Genomic DNA, 27,898 nt, shown 5'->3' with positions numbered 1-27,898 from the left:
GTTGTAGAACAAATTGAAACAGCCTAGTAGAGCTGAGACGAGATGTTATGGCACCAACCTGCGCGAAGTTTTTAAATTGCCGGCCTGCAGGGTAGAGGAGTGGGGGTTGTTTGGGTTATGGTTCTCAAGCTCAGAGCGGCAGGCATATCCGTTTCATTTCTTTCTAAAAACATTCGTCTTACCTTACTATTACGTCTTTCCTACTCAAGAGTCCGAAGGTACCTAACGAAATTACTCCGCTATTCCATCTTTATATTCTTATTCTCCGTCCGAATCAGACGACTGATTTGTGCTGGAATCAGATGTCCCTAAGTTTATGGAAATGTTCTCCAAAATAATGTACATCACGTGCTGGCTTTCAATGTAATTGTTCTCTACTTTCTTCACATAATCATACACTGATATCCATTTTTGGACGAAGCGATTGCAGAGTCGGCCTCTGCTTATGCGTAGCGTAGAAATTATAGACGAGTCTTCTTAGGACTTCCTCATCAAAACTGTCTACCGCTGCAACAATCTTCTTCGGCTATGATTTTTCCGGACTGGAGAAAGAATCTGCTGTTCCTGCCTCAATATTTTTCCCTTCTTTCCTGATTCTTTCGAAGGTTCGCTTTGAAATACCAGTGGCAGCCAGTACTCTTGCACACACGCTTTTCAATGGAATTGGTATTCCATTTACAACCTCTTCTGACATGAATTTCCATACATTGTATGCTATTTCATGTCCTTGGCTATGAACTACTCTATGATTTCACACCTTAGACAATGCCATAATGAGGGCGCTCAGAAGGATAATGTTTTCAGTATTAGCAATAGCGGTAGTAGCAGAACGATTTGAACACTCGGAATGCTAGTAACCAACTAACCCAACACCCCTCCAGTTGAGTGTGAGGGCGAGTCCAAGCAAACGAACTAAAATGCGTCCGTCGCACTGGTGCCATAACTTCTCGTCCGGGCTCTAACATTTTTCAGTATTTCCGTAAGTCTCAATAAGTATTCATAAAGTCTTTTCAGCATTGCTTGATTGGAGAATCAACGAAAGAAACGCGCCATCATCGAATTAATTTCTCACTTTGTGTATTAAGACTGTTCTACTTTCACTTCCAGCCATTGGGCTGTTATACGGTTAACTGCAGAATACAGACCGATTATTTAGTCCTGACAGCTCAGCGACGCGAAGGAGGGGAAGTAATCGGAGTAGTGGGGAGAGTTCCGGAGTAGAGATAAGCGCGAGCAGTCGGTAAAGGCAAGCAAGTGAATAAACCAAACACCCCTTGGCGTAGGTAACTAAATGGACTCGCCTGTCTCACGCGCACATCTCCGGCGACTGTCAGGACTAAATAATCGTACTGTACATTGATAGCCATTAGAGATGAGCTTAAACGATATTTTCAAGTATCTTTGACAACTGTGACTGTGACAATTAAATATCTGTGACTTTTATCTGTGATTTTGTCACACCGATATTTTATATCGATAAGTAAGCACAATATGGAAGAATTACACCGATATTTTGTCACACCGATAAAAATTAACAGGAAATATTGAAGAGCAGTGAAATGTGAATACGATTTCTCTATACACGCCACACATCAGTGATTTATATGGGAAAACCCAACAAATAAATTATGTACATGTATCATTAATAAATAAATACATACCTAACTGAACAGTAACATGTCGAAAGTTAACCTCATGGACCAAGATGTTATATTGTAGATATTGAATCAGTTGATAATTATTAAATGTAGTTGGGTAGAGAGAAATTAAGGTTATGTGATTATTCTAATCGTTTTAAAAATTGATCCTTTTTATTGTATATAATATAATGGATAAATTATTTTAAGTCGTGCATTAACATTATAATATTGAGTCATAGAATAAAAATTAACGAAATATAAGTATTCGGAAAAACATTAGAAAATAATTACAAAACAAAACAGTTGTTCAGACAGGATTTTACACAAGATAAAATACTGGTAACCTATGGTGTTATTATTTAAATCGTGTAATCACTACATCATTTATAATAAGATAATTTTAAGTTTAATTATTTTAATCAATACTAAACTTACTATGCACTATTCGTGTTAGAGCTATACATTAAAATTGGATCATACATAAATGAGAGAAGTACAGGTAAAGTTATTAAAATAATGTTGTAGGCTCATTTAACTATTCTGTTTGTAATCAAAAGTAGAACTGAAAAATATATTGTTATTGCGTAAAAATTGAGTGGAAAATACATGTAAGTTAATATAAATTCACAGTTATATGAAAATGTAAAGATCTCGTGGAATACATAAAACATTTATAATATATATATATATATATATATATATATATATATATATATATATATATATATATAAAGACTATCAAAACAAAATGTCAGACTCGTGATTATATTATTATAATGCCGCTAATAACTTTGCAACAAATCATCACTTTGTAAAAAAATAATATTGAACAAAATATCACGAAAAAATAATCAAATATCACCGCCCGATTGCTGTTATTGTATCATGCGCATGCGCAAACCCACGACATAGAGGAGAAAATATCGGTCACAAGAGTACTCTAGTACTGAATACGGAGCAGATTTCGGTAGCGATATTTTGTCACAGATATTTCGCGTCATCAGTCACAGGTTTATCTGTGACAAAAAAATACCTGTGACAAAATTCGATTTGTGAAATATCTGCCATCTCTAATAGCCATCTATTACTGTAAGACAAGTACTTTGGAAAGATAGTGTCCATCGTCGAAAGAGTCGTTAAGTGTTGTTTATATGCAATTTGCCTTGCAGATGTTTAAGATTTATTGCAAAATCACTCAAAATTTCCATTGACATTAAAATAAACTAGATTTCCCACTGCCCACCATTTAATGAATTTTAGCCACTGACAGAGGACCAAAAAAAACTAGATTTAGTGGGTAAACCACCGTGTTGGCAACACTGGTTATAGCCTGTTTGGTTATACACTTAGACGTACCGACACAATGTTCCGGGCCATAGTATTGGATGGTAGATCTATACAACAGTAAATGATCATAAACCTTGTCAATATCCTTCAGCCCTCATTATTTCTACTAAACCGTACGATAATTATGGGACAAAACGCCGCTGTATGTTACAGTACTGGCAGACTATTAAATAATCTACACTTGAAGCGAAACGTTATCAGTATTATCATAATCAGAAGAAAGTAGAAGACTGTAACTTATAACACGTACAGATATCGGAACATTGTTTTCACTTGACACTTTTGTTTTCACTTTTAAAGTAGCAGATAAAGATTACGAAATAGCTACTGTGTATTATTATTAGTGATAGACTTATGTGTCAACTTTCATTTGGTTATTTTACAGAGTGAACCATAAGTAGGCCTAATGTCATTATTTTCATGGGATTACTCTTTGAGATATTTAAAACATAAGAGTTTAATAAAATTTTGCTCATTTTTACTTCCTTTTCCAGATAAAAATTGAAGAGCGTTATCCCAAAACGTGTTCAGTCCATTTTTATGAAAGGGCTGGGTTAGTTTTTTTTTTAATCAACCGATCTATGCACTGATTGAGTTTTCAAGTGTCATGAACAATAACACAAACTTTTTGACAAAGATTGTTTTGGGGAAAAAGAAGCTCAATATATAATAATAGAGGTCTCATTCTGAAAAGCAATTTTGAAACGTAAAATTTGTTCGGATCAAATTTTGCACATTTAAAGGACAAACCTAAAATTCTTTCAGTCATTTATTATCACAATACACTGTTCTCTTAAATTGACTGGGCATATTGGGAATTAAATCAATGCCTTTCCGAAAACCTTCTATGAAATGTTTCATATAAAACTTCATCTCGAAAAGGAAGAAAAAACGAGCAAAACTGTATTAAACTTTCTTGTTTTAAGTATCTCAAAGAATAACCCCTTGAAATTGATGGCATTACTTACGGTTCACTCTGTATACACAATCCTAACGTACATAAATCCTAATTTGAGTAAATTATGGTTGGAAAAATGAATTTATTATTATTATTATTATTAGTATTATTATTATTATTATTATCATTATTATTGGGGGTAAAAGGCGGTCAGGGTGTGGTGCCGACCACACCACCTCATTCTAGTGCCGAGGTTAAGGAAAGCATGGGTCTCTACCTCCATGCCCCCCAAGTGCCTTCATGGCATGTTACGGGAATACCTTTTTACCTTTACCTTTATTATTATTATTATTATTATTATTATTATTATTATTATTATTATTATTATTATTATTAAGCAGCGGCAGTAGCAAGGGGATCTGCCGACAGAGGCACCGGGAACGTTCTCTGGGATTCAATGTATGGACATGAATATCAAAACACACTATAGTTTTAAAAAGTACATATTTAATCATTTTATAGACGTTTCACGCAATCGTCGGCTCTTTCTTAATATCCTGCCAATTTTTAATGGTGTAACAGCGCTGTACCAATTGCGTGGTTTTCTTACGTCGATGGAATTGGTGACAACAAAATGCTATTTTGGGGATTTGAGTCCATAAATTCACAGTAGATTACATGACATTCCCTTCGCAGTTCAATATTTCGTTAAAACTCAATCTGGCAATCAGTTCAAACGGAATTCGAACCCACGCCCGAGCACACTCTCGTAACACGAATCCTTCTCGGAACCAAGTAGACCACGACGGTGACTAATTTGGCCTATAGATCTAAAAGGAGTTAGCTCTTCTATGAAGAGATGGAGAAAATGTTACAACAGAGCGGAACCAGACTCGTGCTTTGATGATGATGATGATGATGATGATGATGATGATGATGATGATGATGATGATGATGATGATGATGATGATGATGATGATGATGATGATGAAAATCGCCCCATATTAAAATAATATTAACGCAATGTTTCAATTTGTCAAGTATTCGCCAGATCGCGCTGGAATATTCAGGTTTTCAAATCTGGTGCGCCAGTGCTGGATGAGTGAACCTTCATACTGAGAAATGTCATCAAGGACATAAAAAGTGACAGTGACAGATATGAAAATAAACCGACTGTTCCGTACCTTAGATCTCGAACAAATAAACTGTAACACTTCTGTTAAACTTCAAGGTTACTTTTTGTAAATTATAACGAAATTTAACCATTTTAGATCAGTTGTCAAATAGATAGACCTTTTCATTCCCTGGCGATTTATTTTTCCGACTTTTGGGGTAACGTCATTCTGTGAAAGTCCTTACAGGCTAAATTTATTACACTCGTTATCCTACGCATAGTTACTCAAAATGATGCTCGTCTGTTTGTTATGGAAGGTGGCAAATATGTTGATTCTCATGCTCCGTTACGTGTCCAAAATACATTTGATAATACAGAGTGATTCATAAAGTTCTCCCCCGGTTTATGGAGGTGATTCCTGAGGTTATTTGAAACAAAAAATGTAAATAAATTAATGGGATCACATTCATAACTACAAAGTTACTACAAATTTTCGGAACGTGTCATAGTGAATGGAGCGCTAGGAATGTTTGTTGCCATAACTACGTTGTTGATAGTCGCTATTTATTAAGCCGTTATCTCTTGTGTAAGGTATAAACACGGGAAGAGTAGCTTCAACGCATTCTGGAAGCCGCGCGACAATAAGGAATGAACGTGTGAAGCTGCGAAATGCTACTCATGTGGTTCACACCCGTGTGGATCGTTGCCTTGATATTCAGGGAGGCATTTTCGAAAATACGAGTATGATTTAAAACCATTCTGAATTAAAGAAACTGATAAATAAACAATGAATTATTTGTATTTTAATTATTTTTTACATTTTTGTTAGTGAAATCCTGAAATAAAAGTTTTTCTTTACTGCCGTTTCCATAATTATGACTGTTATCTCATTCATTTATTTATATTTTTGTTCCAAATAACCTCAGGAATCACCTCCGTAAACCGGGATAGAACTTCGTGAACCACCCTTTATCTAAGTTGACGAAGCTATGACATAACTTCTTAAGGGGAGTTGGTCATTATCGCATGCAAAATAATGGTAAAAATAGCCTATCTTCTAGCAGTCATAAATATAATAGTCTACTATTTATCAGTGGTCTTTCATTTTTGTTACCTATGTGTGTATACATATTAAGCTTTAAAATGAAAAAGAATGGTGACTCTAGAGTAAATCTGTATCCTTAAATTAATTTTTTTAATTAAGCACAATTTTTTTTTTATAAATTCACTACATGTCTGTGATTAGGTACACTCTATTCACTTATTATAGCACATACTGAATTGAAAATTTGACCACTTACTGCTAATAGATACTAAAACATACCCTACTAAAATTATTCATATATCTGTAATATTATGGGCATAGGGCTTATAGTAATCATCACCGTCAATAAATTTAAAAAAAATTGAAGATTAGTATAAGCTCTATGCCCATAACACTACAGATATTTTAATAATTTTAGTAGGGTATGTTTTAGTATCTATTAGCAGTAAGTGGCCAAAATTTTAATTCAATGTGTGCTATGATAAGTGAATAGAGTGTACCTAATCACAGGTATGTAGTGAAGTTATATAAAACATATGTTTAAATTCAAAAATTAATTTAAGGGTAAGATTTAAACTAGATTAACCATTCTTTTTTCATTTTAAAATTTAATGTGTATACATATATCACTAAAAAAATGAAATAGCTGTGATAAATAGTATTACATTTATGACTGCTTAAAGATAGGCTATTTTTACCATTACTTTGCATGCGATAACGTCCAATTCCCCTTAAACGTACTATTTTATTTTCTTGTATTAACAACGTTTGGAGAATTAAAAAGTACGTTTAGTATAGCCTACACAATTTTTAACATGATTTGTACAGCGGAATACTGAAGTCAAAGTCTGTCTTCAGTTTTTATTCTCAACTCCGTCTCACTATTTTTGTCTGTGTGTCTCCGCCACAGACTGAAGCACTGTCAGTCGGCATGCTGCTGTTTGATATGTCCAAGTGAGTACTAATATTTCACGTTTCGTTTTGTAAATTATATTTTAAAAATTTTATTTTGAATGCGTATAATTATTGTTCTCAATTTCTCCTGTTAATATAGTTGTTTTATCACCGAAAAAAATCTGGTATCTTTGCTACATAATCTGAACGCATAGCTTTATATCAGTCGTTTCCAAAAGTGTACTCGCGAGTAAGCCCCTGAACGGAACCGAAGCCAGTACGTAATGAGCGCGCTCCGCCTCACCCATCTCCACCTGTGCTGTACTCAATGTTTATGCGCAAACGAAGAGCAGTGGCGGACTGCCATTATCATTGTGTTGGTCGGAGTGTTCCACCGTTTCACAATGTCTTCTGATCATAGACGTAATACATTCAAGGATGAATAGGAAGATAATTTTTTTGTGTTAGTGGGAAAAATGTGAAATGCTTAATTTGTTCGAAAATTCTTAAGGGTGTGTTAAAATTCAATGTGCAACGACACTACTCGATTCTTCACAAAGAATATCATACAATTACAGGCATGTTGGACATGTGAAAATAATTTATTTTGGGGCTATCTATATAACTGTTGGTTATACATAATAATCAGTATATTACAATACGTTTACACTCAGTTCGCCATGACAAAACATTTAGTTTTTCGTTTAATTTTAGGTGAAATGCGTAGGCCTACAAATATTTTGATAAATATAAAACAAGAAAATACAAACACAAATCACACACGTGTCTTCAGTATTAAACAAAAAAAGCTTCTTGCTAGCTATGTTGTAGCTTGGAATATTGGAAAGTAATGAAGCCCTTTACAGAAACATCATTTATAAAATCGTGCATACAGGACGTTACTAAAATACTGCGTCCAGAACAAAGTCAAAGTTTAAGAAAATTAAATTGTTTCCAATTACAGTTCAGAGAAGGAATTTCAAGATTGTAAATGTAATTGAATCTGAAGTCGAAACCACAATTAACCAGTATGTAGCTTACTCAATTGCACTGGACGAAAGCACAGATAGAAATGACAAAGCTCACCTAGCCATTTTCATCCGAGGAGTTAATGAACATTTTACTGTGTCTGAATGTCTTCTAGATGTAATTACAAAATACAAATGGAGAAGATCTTTTCCAGGCACTGAAAGGCACCATAGAACAGAATTGGTTGTGCAATGGTTGTGTCAATAGCAAACAGAAGGGGCTCCAGCTTCATAGTATTTCAAAATAATATACAAACGTATTATATTTCTTATTCTTTTGATGTTATTATTTGTAAACATAAGCAGACTGTTGCCGCCATCCTCCACTGATCGCTTCCATCTGTTGAGTTACGAGTCTCCCACCCTTCTCTAGCCTTATAGCACACTGTGTTCGGCGGGCAGCATCGAGAGCACGAATGACGATACGCTTTTTGGAGACCTCTGCTTTATATGTTCCATTCCTTTGTTGGGCTGGTCAGTGATGTCAATTCAGGGAAACGAAGTTTCGCTAATGAAACTCAACTTTGCCCCGTATCACCTCCGTCCCATGTACAATGTGCCGGAGTTGTGGATGTTGGACGGAGATGACATAAAGCAAATATTTCTTTTTCAAGCTAATATCTATTTTTATCAAACGAATGAAGTACTCATCACTGTTAATGTATTGTTCAAGACTAGAATTTAGGGCATCATATCAACACTTCTTTTTGTTTTCTGTTTTATTAGGTTTACATATGAGTTTTCCAGTAGTTTAGTTTTTTTTTACTGCTACATTGCAACATCATCTTTTTGTTCTATATAAAATCAAGGAATTGTATGCACAAAGTCATTAATATGTTAAAATATAACAAAGCTTCAGACCTGTTAAATATGGAAAAGTAAAAACATGGAAACTATTTGACTTTTACCTCGTACGATAGTTTACATCTTTGTAAACCACTACACTTCAATAAAAAATAAAATTTAAGAGAGAAAAATAATAATTGTTTTTATTAAATGTTACGCAAAAAAGGATCAATTTATTCCACAATTCACCATTAAGGTCATTTCACAAGTGACCGATTGGCAAATTCTAGGTTACAAAATCCGGGTGCTGCTGTTTGATTTCTAACCAAAGAAAAACTATTGTTATCAATTTATGTCCCGCGTCGCGGTCTAAGGCATCCTGCCTAGGACTCTCGTTACGGAATGCGCGCTGGTTCGAATCCTCATGGGGGAAGAAATTTTCTCATGAAATTTCGGCCAGTGTATGGGACCGGTGCCCACCCAGCATCGTGATGCACTTGGGGAGCTACGATAGGTAGCGAAATCCGGTTCCGAATGCCAGCTATAACGGCTGGGGGGATCATCGTGCTAGCCACACGATACCTCCATTCTGGTTGGATGATCGTCCACCTCTGCTTCGGCATGTGGGCGTGAGGCCAGCAGCCCGCTAGTCGGTCTAGGCCCTTCACGGGCTGTAGCGCCACGGATTATTATTATTATTATTATTATTATTATTATTATTATTATTATTATTATTATTATTATTATTATTATCATCAATTTATAGCAGGAATGGAATATTATTGTTTTACCAAGTAATAAAATGATATTTGTTATACAATCCAAATTTCTACGACTACTAAATTGCAAGGGGACAGATTTGGCTCTCTGTAGAGTTGCTGAGTGCGCGTCGTAAAGCCCAGGTTCAATCCGGATGAAGGCGGGATTTTTCATCCGGCCGTAAGTTTATAACACTTTCGGAGTTAGTAGGTACTGTACATCCTCCCACAAAACTGAGCACCGCTCTTTTCCGGAGTTCAAATGGCGACCGGAGAGTAATGCACTTACTAGTGCCCATGTTGGGGAAATAGGGAAGTTCTACCTTCCTTCCTCCTATAAATCTTCAATGACCGCGTATTCAGACACTTTATTACTTAATGAAATGACCGAAGAATACAGTAAGCCATGTTACAGAAGAACATAGTAGGTAAGTCATGCTACACACGAATAAGTTATTCCAATGTGCTAAGTGGCTACATACATATGTGTTCTGCCCATGGGCAGGACTTTCACTGCAAACCCAGCTTTCTCCAATCTTTCCTAATTTCTGCCTTCCTCTTAGTCTCCTCATATGATCCACATATCTTAGTATCATCTATAATCTGATATCCTCTTCTGTCACGAACTCTTCTCCTGTTCACCATTCCTTCCAGTGCATTCTTCAGTAGGCAGTTTCTTCTCAGCCAGTGACTCAACCAATTCCTTATTCTCTTTCTGATTAATTTTAGCATCATTCTTTCTTTCTTCACCCACTCTTTCCAACACAACTTCATTTCTTATTCTGTCTGTCCACTTCACACGCTCCATTCTTCTCCATATCCACATTTTAAATTCTTCTATTCGTTTGTCTTCATTTCGTCGTAATGTCCATGTTTCTGCTCCATACAATGCCACACTCCACACAAAGCACTTCACTAATCTCTTCCTTAGTTCTTTTTGCAGGGGTCCGCAGAAGATGCTCCTTTTTCTATTAAAGGCTTCCTTTGCCATTGCTATCCTCTTTTGACTTCCTGGCTGCAGCTCATTTTTTTTTTTATTTAAGTAGGTTATTTTACGAATGAGATGAAGGTGATAATGCCAGTGAAATGAGTCCGGGGCCCAGCATCGAAAGTTACCCAGTATTTGCTCATGTTGGATTGAGGAAAAACCTCGGAAAAAACCTCAACCAGGTAACCCGGGCCACCTGGTTTCGCGGCTAGACCCGCTAATCGTTACTCCATAGGTGTGGACGCAGCTGATATAAATACGCAAGGTAACTAATTACATAAAAAGAATAAAAATATTTATTTCTGCCATTTTGGCCAAAAACTCAGTCGTAGTGTCCGTTAAGGAAATTTTACGACAATACTGGGGCTTATGTGAAGATTTAATGATGTACAAAACTTCAAGGAATTCAGTGTATAGTATCGTGTGTTTCAACAGAATCGGTCTGCAAATAAAAAAGGTAAAAATCACAAAAATAAGGAGTGACTTATCAGACATCCTATACATAAATCACTAAAGAACAACATGCGTTCAACATTTTTGAACAAATATTTGTATACAGACAAACATACGAACAGACATATTAACGACACGTTAATTTTTTTTTTTTTTTTTTTTTTTCAGTAACATAGTTTTCGATTTTATACACAACGCAGAGCTGCACGCATTGTATTCACCTGACATAATTAGGAACATTAAATCCAGACGTTTGAGATGGGCAGGGCATGTAGCACGTATGGGCGAATCCAGAAATGCATATAGAGTGTTGGTTGGGAGGCCGGAGGGAAAAAAACCTTTGGGAAGGCAGAGACGTAGATGGGAAGATAATATTAAAATGATTTGAGGGAGGTGGGATATGATGGTAGAGACTGGATTAATCTTGCTCAGGATAGGGACCAATGGCGGGCTTATGTGAGGGCGGCAATGAACCTCCGGGTTGGGTTCCTTAAAAGCCAGTAAGTAAGTAGTATCAGAAATACTAAAAATTTGTATTTCCGTGAAAGAAAAAAACAACATTTTTCGCATTATTACAATCCCTTGTCTTTGCATTTTCATAATGAGCATGTACAGAAACACACATCGACAGATCTCTGAAGCAATATTCAAAGCGGAAAAACATTCCAGTATTACAGTGTAATAACCATTCACATGTATGCACACTTTCTTCGCTGATGGAAGTCATTCCGCATTTTTTAACATTTCAAGAGATCCCTCATACACCAGATATAAGGATGGATCTATAATTCGAGGTCAGAAGGCTTACAAGCCGCGGCATCTTTCAGATGCAGAATGTCAAACAAGCGCTAACGTCTGGCGGTGTGCCAGCCAAGCGTACTAGGCGTTATTATTCAGGAGCGAAGGCACGTTGAAGTTTGTCTGCAACATTTGAGTCCTAATTGTGACGATGTGGTGATTCTGTGATGAGGAAAAAGCAATTTGATGAAAATGGGACTGCAGTAGCTAAATGTTACCGCTAGTTACTGCGCTGAAAGAAGCTCTCGAATGTGGGAGGAATCTCAGTTGGAATCCTAGAAGTATAATTGCGTGAAAAAAGATATGACAGAATAAAAAGCTTGCAAAACTTGTACGTCAACGATAGAAAATACATGTGGAGTGTAGCGTCAGTATTAGTCGTAGTAAGACAAGAAGGGGTATATTGTGTTGAGGCAGTCCTTTGCAATTTTCGAGAAATTGCATGGGTGGACAAAGCACTCAATTTTTCTTCTACAACTAAACCTATTCTTCGTCTTCTTACTCTTTGTGTCTTGTCGGTACAAGAACTTTCGTTATTAACAGTATTTCTTATTGAACCGAATGTACGCGGGTTCAAACCCCGCTAAGAACTTATATACTAACTGAAATTTCTATTGGATAAGAAGTTAAAGCTGTTGGTCTTTGTTTAAGAAAGAAAATCAATAGAATCAAATTATACGTCTATTAGGCCTACTTCAATCTCAGTATTTGGTACTAGATGTCTCCATGAACGTGTTGAGCCTATTATCCTGTTACTGCGGGGGAGTTATGAATTTCATTTGAAATATGGATTAGCGAAATCCACAGAGGTTTTTATCGTCTTATCCTGAGATATTAACTAGCGACTCCCTTTTGAGGGAGAAATTGTTATTAATATTATATCATTATTATTTTGACAGAAATTGTAAATAGAATAATAACAATAATATAACATTTACGAAGTTATAGTGAAACACGGGAACTTTACTAGAAGCAAGAAAAGAGATAGGTTTGGAAGTAAATCCAGAAAAGACAAAATATATGATTATGTCTCGTGACGAGAATATTGTACGAAATGGAAATATAAAAATAGGAAATTTATCTTTTGATGAGGTGGAGAAGTTCAAATATCTTGGAGCAACAGTAACAAATATAAATGATACTCAGGAGGAAATTAAACACAGAATAAATATGGGAAATGCCTGTTATTATTCGGTTGAGAAGCTTTTATCATCCAGTCTGCTGTCAAAAAATCTGAAAGTTAGGATATATAAAACAGTTATATTACCGGTTGTTCTTTATGGTTGTGAAACTTGGACTCTCACTTTGAGAGAGGAACATAGGTTAAAGTTGTTTGAGAATAAGGTGCTTAGGAAAATATTTGGAGCTAAGAGGGATGAAGTTACAGGAGAATGCAGAAAGTTACACAACACAGACCTGCACGCATTGTATTCTTCACCTGACATAATTAGGAACATTAAATCCAGACGTTTGAGATGGGCAGGGCATGTAGCACGTATGGGAGAATCCAGAAATGCATATAGAGTGTTAGTTGGGAGACCGGAAGGAAAGAGACCTTTAGGATGGCCGAGACGTAGATGGGAAGATATTAAAATGGATTTGAGGGAGGTGGGATATGATGATAGAGAATGGATTGATCTATCTCAGGATAGGGACCAATGGCGGGCTTATGTGAGGGCGGAAATGAACCTCCGGGTTCCTTAAATGTAAGTAAGTAAGTATGAAGTTATAGCATTATAACAAGAGAAAATGTTTCAAGATAAACCATTACGCCTACTATTGATAGCATAAATGTACTACTACGTAACTATTACGTATTACCTAGGTATTCTGGAGAAATTACCAAAGGTGTACAATAAATAAATTTTACGGGTCTGGTGAAACAGCAAAACATTATTTACATTTAACAATTTTCCAGTGAATATAACTCACATTCTTAACTATTTTCTCCACACAAGCAAATTCAATGTTCAGGTATTCGTTCTATCATCAACACCAACAAATAAATCAGAGCTATGGGTTATAAAAGACACATTGCACTACTTTACCCTTTTCACTACTGAAAACTGCAATTTTCCAAGTCTTCCCGTAGTACTCGAAAGAGATGAAAGTCGCTGCTGTCTAAATCGGGACTGTATGGTAGTTGGTAGTTCCTTTCCAAAGTCTTCAATTTTGTTTTGACATGTATCTAGGCCTATCGGACAATATAAATACGGGAGTATCACCTAGAAAAATGTATATATGCAGTGAAGAGAGATCTTGTAGACGAAATGCAGATTACAATTCATCCAAGGTTTCAGAATAACAGAATTTTTATAGGTAATTCGTCTCGTGAAACCAAGTGCTTGCGTGCGCCGTAGCATATAGTAAGAACCTTATGCTTGGGGTAAGTGAGCTCGCTTGCTACGAAAAGAAGAGGAGCGAGGAAGGGAGGGAAGCTTTTCAGTCCACTTTCTCCTTTCCCTGACGCGAAGGTAGGTTTCACGAGATATCGAATAGCCTACATCATTTAAACTTTTCCAAGAAATTTTAAAATAAGAAGTATTGGACATCCCAAAAACATCCTGCAAATTAACTTTGGACTATTTTGTTAATGTGTATCACCTTTAATCCAAGTATGTAATAATGCGTCGGCTCTCATCAGCCACAGACATACACAATGGAAGTACGACTCGATATCTCATCAGACGTTCAATAACCCAACTGTACTGCATTAGCCAGGAGTAATTTATACAGGGACATCATTTTATTTTTACTAACATTTCCAATATCAACCTGGCTATATCTTTGTATTAACGGTTGAGAAGCGGAAACACCGTTTGCTACCCCCCTTTCACGTAAAATAGAAACAAATCGCTTTACTAGGTATAGGAGGGAATAAAAGAGTTCATCCATTTACGTAAACTAGGAAATATCGCGATTTTGAGTTTGATAATTTTCATTAGGTTTTTGTTTAATCAAAATACAGTACTGTATTAACAATAAGCGTTTTTACTCACGAATTGAGCTATTCATTCGGACGTATTTATTATGCAGTGTATATTATATTGTCTACAGTACATTAGCGTACAATATAGAGAATGAAGTTAAATTGAAAAATAATCATAATATGGATATTTAAACACATTTTTTAAAATGGTGGTCGTTCATTTCGATACAGACTTGAGTTCTTTTGTGCATATTATCGCACTATAGACTATTGTACCTAATTCCAATTACCAGTTTCGTCCTTCGTACTAGTAACTTATGTTGAAATAATTCTGTACCTACTCTATAAAAGAGTACCTTACGTACTGTAAATTCAATCTTTGCTTCTACCCGATCAGAAAAGATAAAATTACTCAGACATGCTAACTACTGTCCGTCCAAGTGGTTTTGTCGTAGAGTGGTAGAAAAGGGGAAAATCACGTGACAGTTAATTACTTATTTAAATTATTTTAAACAGTTATATAATATTACGTAGACGTCCAATTCCTAACAGAAATTACATGTTTTCAGAAAAGAGCTAAGACAGCCCAGCCACTAGCCTTTACAGAGGGGCGAGTAGAAGCGGGTGGGGGAAACCGGGATGCGACGGAGGCAAACGGACGACAGTACCTGTGTGAAAATATGATTCAATATTGAAAGCTCTTTCGTCACTGGAAAACGCGAACATATTTCTGGAACTTACTATACTCACTAACTCAGTACTGTTTACTCATGGCCGTAAGGCGACTTTCACTGCATACGGTTGGAAGTTTACTAGTAGAAGGGGTGGGAGGTACAATAAAAATTGATAAAATGATGTCCCTGTACAAGCCAATATTTCGAAACTTCATGGTAAACCAAAGTATCGAGGGCGACTGAGTCAGCAGACAAATCGACATATCCGTTGTTTTGAAAACATCCTGAACCTCTTCTTTATTTTAGTCGCTCGTTCCTTTTCTAATTTCTGGTAGCTGTGAAACAATCGGTCCGAACTTCATCATTGCCATTTGTTACTTCTCGAACAAATTAAATTCAATATCATTTCCGAACGATATGAACTGATGTCATAACTCTATATAGGCCTATCTCCGTCGTGAAATTGCACCTCCCGATAAACCACATTCCTGCTTTTAATGAATAACTGCTTCCACATTCTTGTTAGACCATACATAGTGGGTGGAAAGAGACTAAATGGAGTCCTATTGAGAGATGAATTAGGGCAGTGAGTTAAACAAAAAAGTACAACATCATTGTGGTCGTTTTCGAAACGGGTTTTTAGAAAAGTAGCATTTTTATTTGAATTTTGGAATGCATATTGCAGGGAAACGGAAGACGTTAAAGGTTAGAAAGTTGATGGTAGGTGATTCTGCAGATCAAATGCAACAAATGTGTCCTTTATTGGTTTGTTGCGTAACATTAACGGTTGGTCCGTAATTTCGTTGAAGATTAGTAACAAAGTGTGTGACAGGAAGACGTGGTAACAGTGTATTCAGAGACGGTAGAAGCAAGACTAGAAAGGAAAGGAGAAAATGCACAGCCAACCGGCGTGGCTCAGTCGGTTAAGGCGCTTGCCTGTCGATCTGAAGTTGCGCTCGGGCGCGGGTTCGATTCCTCCTCGAGATGATTACCTGGTTGGGTTTTTTCCGTGGTTTCCCCCAACCGTAAGGTGAATGCCAGATAATCTATGGCGAATCCTCGGCTTCATCTCGCCAAATACCATCTCGCTATCACCAATCTCATCGACGCTAGATAACTTAGTAGTTGACATAATGTCGTTAAATAACCAACTAAAAAAAAAGGCCAGTGGAGCCCTGCAGCCCGGAGCCGTGGAGCTACTGCTCCTGCGTTCGTAATACCGCATCGCGATAGTTCACATTACGCCCGCGGCTCCACTCGCCTTGGTCGAATAATACATAATTTCACGACTAAATCGCTACTATTACCACGCCACGTGTTGCAATGTTGCAATCTGTTCGCTTTTATTTGTATGAATATCTCAAAAATCGTCCATAAATGACCATAATAATATTAGGTTTTCATGTTTAACTCCTCTCCCTGAGTCATCTCTCAAAAGGACCTTCCACTCGGTATAAATCATAAAAACGTTCGCCATATTGGCAATTCTAGGAACTAGGGGGCCCGCGTCATCGTGCACATTCTTCGTTTAAATCCTGTTGCACAAGAACAATGGCATTTAATAGGCTACTACAAATAAAAATCAAGCACAATTTAAATAAGAAAATCGTAACTGTAAGTAAATTTCTCTCATTTTACTAGACCATAAAACTTTTATTGGACATTCCTTAAACAATAAAAATTAATGAAAATTTTTATGAATACTACTTTCTGTATTTAGAACATGCAGGTTATTTATATTTTCATTCTATCCCATTGCAAAATTTCGTTCTTGATCATCTGTTAGCTGTGATTTTCTTTATGTAACTCTAATTACACAATACCAATTTAACACTTTTTTCCGCTTCAGGTTTTATTACGAATCCCGCCGACTACCGCTGGTGCGCGTACCACACGGTTGGAAACTCTTGACCTAGTGAATGGGCTGAACATCTAGTATTAGAAGCTGCAGCTGGTCATAATTGAAGTTATGGTCCGTGAAACGCTAACTTTATTTCTCAACTGACAGTAAAGGCGTAACACAATAAAAATCGACAAGAGAAACTTGGAAGCCGTTTGATTCGCTTCCCGTTTCCGCAATAGACTTCCAGACATTAAATCCTCCGTTCAACCTTCTGAAACAAGCACTGCAGAGATTTCTTTACGGAGAACAACAAATGTCCGCATGTCAATCGTGGAGATTCACGATTCTCCGGAGACAGACAGCGCCATTCATTAGGGTACTTTGCGTCCTGATCCCTCAGACACGCCTATAGTCCGGACGTGCACAACTGTCACTCCCGAACCAATTTATAGCATCAGATACGTTCAGAACGTCGGGATTAAGATAAATGCAAACAGTGCAGTACGGTAGTAAAGTTATTCAATCCCTGTTAGTAAATATCTTTCGAGATCAACAAAATATTAAACTTCGCTTGACATTGTGTAATCTCTCAGTCTCTTTCTAACTTAAGGGCATACGTGAACGACCACAAATAATATCAGAAGATGCAGATTCTAAATTTATAAAATTTTGCAAGAAAATAAATTCGCAAGTGGACAAAAAATTACAGTGTACCATAACAAGACCTACTACAACTTAAATAGCTGATAAGAGTATAAAAAATTTCCTAATAATTTTTCGAGCCAGTTTTCATGACAGATAAAAAAAAATATGCAGTTATATCATTTGGTTGCCGTAACATTGTTTTTCTCCGACATCTTTATGTTTTTTTTTTTTTTACTTCATATAATAAACACTTTTAAGAAGTGGACTACTCTCAGACATGTAGAGTTGTTAATTTTAATACAATTAATTTCGTATGCGTCCTATAGGCCTATAATAGTACATTATGCAACGAGCCTATAATGGTAGTAATTAAGACGCGAGTATGTTTATGAAACGACAGCAAGCGAGTTTCATAATTTTCATACGAGCGTCTTAATTACCATTATAGTCAAGTTTCATACGACTTTTTATGCTCGACCATATTTCTAACTTGAAATTATTCATAAGTATTCGTGTTATTCTTATCTCACTGAGGACGGAAATGATCTTGTGCGATACCTCGTAAATTGTGAGATGTGCGCAGGCGCGAAAGTATTGATTTTTTTCCGAGAAACAAATGTTGACATTGACCTTGATATAATCTAGAGAGTAAAATAAACATTAATATTGATATAACCTTGAAATTGAATTAGACATTGAAAAACGAGATGACAAATTGAATTTATTTGAATATTATTTACAATTAACGCTAATTATTATAGTAACAGGACTAGTTGTCTTTCGATTGCATATCCGAGAATAATCGATACTTGAGCTTTCATAGTGTTACAATGGTATTTTCTGATTGGTGGAACACCTGAACTTTAATGAATAGGTGTACTTTAATGAGGTTCATTAAAGGACTGCTACCAGGTGTATAATTACTACATTTCGGCATTGTCGAGCATAAAATATATTAAAATTTACATAATGTTTTGTTACCTATTTTTTTCAAAGATATAGGCATTGTTGTAGTCTACTTTTTGCATAAATGGATATGAAATCAATGTCCAAAAATTCAGCATTCTATCTGTAATGGTTGTGTAGTTATGAATTAATGTGTGTGGGGGAAAATTGCCACTTTTTGGAAATTTAATTTAAACTTAAAAGTAAATGTCTTAGCCGACCTGTATTGTGTTAGAGAACATGTAAATTTAAATAGCACAAATAAATAAATAAACTGTATAAACTATATATTACAGGATTCAGAAAGCTCTGCGTAATTTTTATACAAAAAAGAAGAAGAATGATTGAAAAATATATTCACGTACATATTAATTCAACTTGTAATGGAAATAAGCTACAATGAGTCCATTTAACATCTTATCCAGCTTCGTTGCTACCAGGGAAGGATCTGGCAGAGGCGGAACACCGTGTAAAAATACTCTGTAGTTGATTTGTGAGGGCGATTTAATTCATCTTAGAGCAGTTATACCTCAGTAATTATGCTGTAAACATATTATTCTAACAGCATCAGCTGAAAATATCAATATGTAGTTTAAAAACCGGTATTTTTATTTCATCTCTAAACATTCATAGCAACCGACGGAATCATAGTACCTTTTTGCCGTATTGCACGTACTCTACATTGCTACACCTCAGGTATGCGTACGTAAAATCTAAACTGGGGAGAACTGCTATGACATGTGAAGCTGCAAACTTTCCAGCATTTCAGAATACATTATTAATTCTGTCTATAGCTTCGCAAAGATACGACGTCGCAAATTAAATTAACATTCGCAGAACTCAGCACTTAGCCAGCAAACATTCATCTTTTGCTGAAACCCAAAATTCATTTAGTACTATGATACGAAATCTTACTTTATGAATCTCATCGAAAGACAATGCAATATGTTTTACAGATTCAAAGGACAGAAAATAAATTATAGACTAGGTCTACATTGAAATACAGAAATTCCTAGAAGGAATGAACCGAGATTTACTGTATTGAAAGGCATTTCATAGTGCTGCTCATGTGGCACTGACTATGATAAGGAAGAATAAAATTGGTTATTACACCAGAGGAACGGGAAGTACTCAGTGAAAACAATGTACAGACTTTTTTCGAAAGCGTAGAATGTTTAGCATATAAACTGGCTCATGGAACTGTCATATAGGACAACACTTTTTTAGTGTGCTGATTTGAATTATTACGGATAACCGAACAATTGACTGCAGCGGAAGCGGAGAGCACTCAAGAAAATCAATCGAAGATCCTTCCATTAACTTCGTGGAACGTTCGCGGTACAAATGAATCGCAACGAATAGGTGGGAGATTAAATCATCATTATCATTTCCCTTGGGTTCCTAAGTGAAACTTACCTAGGACCACAACAAATCTTCGTCATCGAACTCTATTCTTAGCCATCAAGTCTGCTTCTATGCATGATTTCTATACTTATTCCTCAAGTTCTCTTTCTATTGTCCTCTTCCAGGTTACTTTTTGTCTTCCTATTTTTTGTTCTCCTTGCGGGTTCCATTCCAGTGCTCGTCTAGTCATACTGTACTTTCTGATCTTCTTTTTAACGTATGCCCTATCTAGTTTAATTTTCCTTTCTTAGTTTATTGGTCTTTGTTTTCCTTGCGGATTCCATTCCAGTGCATGCCTGTTATATTTTCTGATCATCATTTTAACGTATGCTCTATCTAGTTCCATTTCCATTTCTTAGTTTATTGGTCTTTGTCCTCCTTGCGGGTTCCATTCCAGTGCACGTCTAGTTATATTTTCTGATCATCTTTCTAACATATATTATGCCCTATCTAGTTTCATTTCCCTTTCTTAGTTTATTGGTCTTTGTTCTCCTTGCAGGTTCCATTCCAGTGCACGTCTAGTTATATTTTCTGATCATCTTTTTAACATATATTATGCCCTATCTAGTTTCATTTCCCTTTCTTAGTTTATTGGTCTTTGTTCTCCTTGCGGGTTCCATTCCACTGCACGTCTAGTTATATTTTCTGATCATCTTTTTAACGTATATCCTATCTAGTTTCATTTCCCTTTCTTAGTTTATTGGTCTTTGTTCTCCTTGCGGATTCCATTCCACTGCACGTCTAGTTATATTTTCTGATCATCTTTTTAACATATATTATGCCCTATCTAGTTTCATTTCCCTTTCTTAGTTTATTGGTCTTTGTTCTCCTTGCGGGTTCCATTCCAGTGCACGTCTAGTTATATTTTCTGATCATCTTTTTAACGTATATCCTATCTAGTTTCATTTCCCTTTCTTAGTTTATTGGTCTTTGTTCTCCTTGCGGGTTCCATTCCAGTGCACGTCTAGTTATATTTTCTGATCATCTTTTTAACATATATTATGCCCTATCTAGTTTCATTTCCCTTTCTTAGTTTATTGGTCTTTGTTCTTCTTGCGGGTTCCATTCCAGTGCACGTCTACTTATATTTTCTGATCATCTTTCTAACATATATTATGCCCTATTTAGTTTCATTTCCCTTTCTTAGTATATTGGTCTTTGTTCTCCTTGCGGGTTCCATTCCAGTGCACATCTAGTTATATTTTCTGATCATCTTTCTAACATATATTATGCCCTATCTAATTTCATTTCCCTTTCTTAGTTTATTGGTCTTTGTTCTCCTTGCGGGTTCCATTCCAGTGCACGTCTAGTTATATTTTCTGATCATCTTTTTAACATATATTATGCCCTATCTAGTTTCATTTCCCTTTCTTAGTATATTGGTCTTTGTTCTCCTTGCGGATTCCATTCCAGTGCACGTCTAGTTATATTTTCTGATCATCTTTTTAACGTATGTCCTATCTAGTTTCATTTCCCTATGTTAGTTTATTGGTCTTTGTTCTCCTTGCGCGTTCCATTCCTATCCTAGGTAGGTTTCCGTGAGATACTCGAGTTTCCCCTACTAGCATTTTTTCATTACTCCATTAATCTTCCTTCGGTGCTATGCAGTTCGCCTCACATGATGCACAGAGTACAAGAAAAAAGAACATGGATGGCGCATTCAGGGTAAGAAAAAACGCTTCAAGGTATGAAAAAAGATTATGCATATTTACATACAGATTGGAGAATTTAATTTTTCAGCACCAAAGAATCTTTTCCTTGGTGTAAAAAACACGTAATATTACTAATGTATAATTTTATTATATATACGTTTATTAACGTATATATACATACATACATACATACATACATACATACACACACACATACCTGTTCTGCCCAAGGGCAGGTCTTTCACTGCAAACCCACCATTTTCCAATCTTTCTCATTTTGTGCCTTCCTCTTAGTATCAGCATATGATCTACTTACGTACACACATAGCTTATCTTTTATAAAGACAGTGCGTTAAAGACCTAAGTGAAACTGAGCCTACTGTAGCAAAAGTAAGCTCAGGAAATATCTTATTCATCAATGACGCTATAAACTCAACGTTTAGAGGCTCTGTGTTATACTCTACTGGCTGGTAATAATGTAATCCCATCCCATCTAATTTGTGAGCTCCCATCTTTTAACAAGAACGGATTTGTCGGCTGTGTTGTTAAGGTTTGGAAAGTGTAAAACGAAGATGGAAGAGGACGACCTTGCGCTCGTTCGGCAACCACCAACATCGGCCAATGCCACCACCATCATCATCATCATCCCAAAATCCCCACATAATCCTTCACATAACTTTGTCTTCACCTATTATATCTAGATAACGTGACGCCAAGGCACTGCATAATTTAATCCAATCATATAACGGCTTAACGGAATAAGCTTTCATATTCCCACATCCATAATACGTCTTGGAAGCTGAAGAGGCTGCTTGAAGCGCGCCACCTAAAGTAATGAATTCTTATATGCATATTAACCCTACGTCAAGTGGTTCGCTTCCCTATCAAGCGGATTATAAGCACTTTAAGGTATAAATTGAACGACTCTTATACAGAACGCTCAGTACACTTTTACATTTGTCACGTAAAACTACGCCTTTCTACTCGCATGTGTAGGGGGAGTAGAATTGTCACAAAATGTAACCTCCCCTCTCCCCTTGTTCTCCATATATTCCTTCTATTTCTCCTTATCTTCCCCCTGTTCTCCTTCTATTCCCCATTTTCTCTACCTATGTATTCCTCTCGTTTCTTCTTGCCTTCCCCTTGCTCCCCATTTTCTTCATGTATTCCTTATGTTTCCTCTTGACTTACCCCTTGTTTCCGTTTTTATCCTCTTGTTCTTTTTTCCTCCCCTTGTTTTTGTTGCCTCCCTCTTGTTTCTGTTACCTCCCCCTGTTCTTCTTGCCTCTCCATTGTTCCCTTTGCCCACCCCTTCTTCTTTTTGCCTCCCTTTGTTCTTCTTGCCTACCCCTTGTTTTCCTTACCTCCCTCTAATTTCCCTCGCCTCCCCCATGTCTTCTCCTTTTCTCTTATTCCCCATTTTCTCCATGTATTCCTTCTGTTCTTTCTTCACTTACCCTTGTATTCCCCTTGTTTTCCTTGCCTTCACCTCGTTCTTCTTGCCTTCCTCTCGTTCTCCTTGCCTTCCACTTGTTTTTTTTTCTTTTTTATAAAGTTACACACATGAATACAAGTATAACAGTGATTTTGATTCATATACTTTCCCATTCAAGTAAAGTACTGCAATAGTATTGTCATGCCGTGAAGAAATGTATTCAGTAACATTATTGTAATGAATGATTCCAAGGAAAAATTGTTCCGGAGCCGGGTATCGATCCCGGGACCCTTCGCTTAGCGCGCGAACGCTCTACCGACTGAGCTACCCCAGGAACTATATACGACACCGTCACAATTGTTGTAACTGTGTCGTGTATAATTCCTGGGGTATTGTGTCACAATTGTTGTGACGGTGTCGTGTATAGTTCCTGGGGCATTGTGTTACAATTATTGTGACGGTGTCGTGTATAGTTCCCGGGGTAGCTCAGTCGGTAGAGCATTCGCGCGCTAAGCGAAGGGTTCCGGGGTCGATACCCGGCCCCGGAACAATTTTTCCTTGAAATTACTCAAACCTGCTTTACAGGGAGCTACTACCTGAAAGCCAGATTTGCATAATATATTCGTTACTGGAGGTACGTTAACAGAAAGCCACAATTTAAGTCACGCAGTAATTGTGTACACTCATAGTTGAGTTCTGGCGTCTTGTCAGCTCATTTGAGTTGTGTGGTTATAAAGGAAAAATTGTGACGGTGTCGTGTATAGTTCCCGGGGTAGCTCAGTCGGTAGAGCGTTCGAGCGCTAAGCGAAGGATCCCGGGATCGATACCCGGCCCCCGGAACAATTTTTCCTTGAAATTATTCAAACCTGCTTTACAGGGAGCTACTACATGAAAGCCAGATTTGCATAATATATTCGTTACTGGAAGTACGTTAACGGAAAGCCACAATTTAAGTCACACAGTAATTGTGTGCACTCATAGTTGAGTTCTGGCGTCTTGTCAGCTCATTTGAGTTGTGTGGTTATAAAGGAAAAATTGTGACGGTGTCGTGTATAGTTCCCGGGGTAGCTCAGTCGGTAGAGCGTTCGCGCGCTTAGCGAAGGGTCCCGGGATTGATACCCGGCTCCAGAACAATTTTTCCTTGAAATGATTCAAACCTGCTTTACAGGGAGCTACTACCTGAAAGCCAGATTTGCATATTACTGTAATGTTTTGTTATCCTCGATGGTCTAGTGCAGGGATACAGAACTGGCGAGAGAGGGATGAAAGCATGGGAAAGCGTTGGTTCCCCATCCACAGTCCACCGGAGTTGAATGACGTCACTGTGACCCGTACGCAATCACATAATACAGACACTGAATACAAATCCCCTCCCCTACCAAATCAATGACGCGGGAGTGGAAGGAAGGGATGAGCGACGTATTCCGATAAGTGACGCAACGCAACAATTGGCGCTCAGTTCTGCAAGACTGTCTTGGGACACTATGCTTGCCGTTAGATCTGAAGTGCGCGGGTTCAGTGCCGGAGGAGAGCAGTAGTTAAGACTATAACATTCCTAACATGATTACTTTCCATAGAAAAGTAAAGCGTGGAGACCCGTGTTATAGGTTTCCAAATGTGAAAAAGATTCTGTCTCTGAATGAGAGCGCTCCGGGCAAAAATTATCGATCATTTCTCATCAATCTTTAAAAAGTTGAGTCTATATGTGTGGTTTAAGTGCGCATTGAGTTCGTCCGGCTCTACGACTGAAACCCACAGATTGTGCTAGCCATTATCCATCGGAGGTCCTCGATTAGATCCGGGTAACTCGCGCGTTATGCAGGAAAGTTAGTAGGTATGTAATATAACCAGAAATCCATCCCAATAAACGGACAGCAGTGGTCTGCTTGCAATAGGGCTCGTCCCTATTTTAACATCCAGTCGTAGTAGTAACCGTCTTACAGAGCTCCACATTTCGGAAATACAATCCTTCAACAATAATGCTAGGCTATCGGGGTTCAGGAATATCTTAATTGACAATTTCTGGAGGTGTTAAGGGGAGATGATGGTATTTTTTTTTTTTAACTTTTTTCCTATTTGGTGTAAAATATTATTTTTTTGTATGTAGAGAACTCATAGCTGTGGCAACTCAACCAAATAAAACTATTTTGAAAAAAAAATATTTGGGGGCCCAAATTTGAAAAAAATATACCCAATGCAGGATTGTACTAAAACCGATATATCTAAACCGTTTTTAAAGATAGATTCAAACAGTTTTTTGCAATTTATTTGCAAAAGCATGCTCTACAAACTGTCTGTAACAGAATTTTGATATTAGTCCCTGCGTTTGTAAAATAAACAATTAAAATTTAATAACAATTTTCTGATTTCCTTTCTTGCAAACAAACGGACGTATTTTTAAAATGAAATCAATTTTAAAAAATTCTGTTACAGAGAAAAGTTTCCTAATAGTTTAAAGAATGTGTGTTCTAAATTTCATGCATGTATCTTTAATAGTTCAGAAATTATATCCATTTTTGTCTGGCAATGTAGCAAAAAAAAAAAATGAAGTTAATGGAAACCGATAAAAGCGGGCGTGTGATTTAAAAATCCATAGCGCAGGAAGTTTAAAATTAACGTCTCAACATCCGATAAGGGCACAAATACCCACAAAATGTTATGCAATGCATTCCACACATATGAAATGGTATTTTAAAGAAAAAAATATATTTTTTGAAAATTTAATTTACCGGAAACAACAATAAAAGTGGGCGAGTGATTTAAAAATCCATAACGCAGGAAGTTTAAAAATGGCGACTCAACATCCGATAAGAGCACAAATACCCACAAAATGTTATGCTATGCATTCCACACATATTACAGAGTATTTTAAAGATTTTTTTTTAATTTACTCACTTTTCACCAAAAAATATCATCCTCTTCCCTTAATAACCAAGTATTCATCTATTCAACAACCGAACCGAATATAGCGTCTGCTTCTCATCCCAAAAGTTATCGTCACCATGTGCTATTTACGATTAGATCATGTGCTTGTTTCTATGAATTTCGAGATAGATGCTCTTGATAGCTCGATCCTCCCTCTTTTGATGGAAAGTATATTCACGAATACTGCTGAAAATAATATATTTGTACACATATCTCCAAGAATAAATTTGTAGGATTGAATTTTTGGAATATTCCAGCTAAATTCTGTAAAATAAGCTTGCATAGGTTTTCTCAGTGTACTCCAATTTTCTCCGCGAGCTTATTAGGCCTACTATAATTTAACAACTAACCCCAACACAAATGCAAAAATGAAATATAAACCACTGCAAAAAGCCAAATTTCCAGACGAAAACTCGTTTTAACTTCTACATTAAATATTCTTGGAGCAAGTAACCACATCATTGATTCCAACTCCAGAATTTTCGAATATACTACACGATGAGACAATGTCACTAAATTTATTGGAAATCTCCCTGTCCCCAGGCAGTAAAAAGAAAGGACGTCCACGGAATACTTAGAGGTGGATAGATGAGGAAGAAGCCAACAAAATGCTCCACCTGCAATACATTTGAGACAGAATATAATGTGCGCTGAAGACAGTTCAGGCCCTATACTTCACATCAGGCGATAAAGAACAAAAATATAATTACGAATGAAAATGTATGTGCTGAAATCAACTAGAATATACATGTTCTTCATATTAATGTTTCTGGGCATAAAAATTACTGAAATGTCATACCTCAACGTAAAATCAGCAGGTATAGAGACAGCTAAAGATTGCAATAAGGCCTTCCGTACTTGGCGGTAACTTTATACCTTTCTTCGTGTCCATGTCATTAGATACAAATAAAATGAAAACTATATTGACAAACATGGCAAAGAATTTTATTTAAGATCTGTTCACAAAAGTTTGATGAAATGGTTACAGCTGACTAAAACACCGTTACTACTTATTTCTTTCATTTTCATAACTTTTCAGAGTTTTACCTCCTTGTTTCTCAGCGTACTTTCAACTTTACATTACTCAATGTCAGTCACATTCAGGATCTCGTTACAAATAAGTCTGCAAGATTCTAGATTTTTAAGGAAAAAATAGGAATCACATTAACAAACATTCGAGCACGAGTCGGGTTTTGAACTCATAATTGAAGCTTCCACATAGTGCTAAAGGTGAGCTTTAACAGTTCCATATAGCACAAATGTCTGATGAAATGGCTAAAGTGGACTACAGGGAATTACTACTACACAAGCACTGTTCATTTACCAACGGCACAGAAATTTGGTTGGCACGTTAATTCAGCGTACGCTATAGGCCTACAAAGACAATAGGCAGGTTCAAAATGAATGAAGAAACAAGCAATCGGAAGATTATAAGAAAGGTGTGTCCCTTTGAAAAAGTATTCTTATATGTCTAGTATGAACATTACTTAGGCCTAAGTAGCAGAATTTCTTTCGTGAAATCCAACGTGTATCAAGCTCTACCTCTAGCCATAGTCTCTGTTTTAGATCTCGATGGCCTCTGGTGTGGTCTAGGAATTAGTAAATGGGATTTTTACTCCGGGACAATCAAGCGTGGGTTTTAATCCCGCTTGAACTGTCGTTACGTGACCCTATGGAAAATCCTCGGACTCATCTTG

At 36.7% G+C, this 27,898-nt stretch overlaps 1 protein-coding gene and 1 non-coding gene across 14 annotated transcripts in view; both read right to left on the bottom strand.

Moving 5' to 3' along the window:
• Window positions 1-27,898, bottom strand: part of Pkc53E (Protein C kinase 53E) — a 1,131,865-nt gene that overhangs the window by 925,520 nt on the left and 178,447 nt on the right. The window lies entirely within an intron of this gene.
• On the bottom strand, window positions 23,538-23,611 carry TRNAS-GCU (transfer RNA serine (anticodon GCU)). The gene has a single exon. It is a non-coding gene; the product is annotated as a tRNA-Ser (tRNA).

Source organism: Periplaneta americana, chromosome 8, assembly GCF_040183065.1.
Source record: "Periplaneta americana isolate PAMFEO1 chromosome 8, P.americana_PAMFEO1_priV1, whole genome shotgun sequence".
In the NCBI taxonomy this organism is placed as follows: Eukaryota; Metazoa; Arthropoda; class Insecta; order Blattodea; family Blattidae; genus Periplaneta; species Periplaneta americana.
The sequence above is the reverse complement of the archived record's forward strand: the minus strand, read 5'-3'. Positions and strand labels throughout refer to the sequence as shown.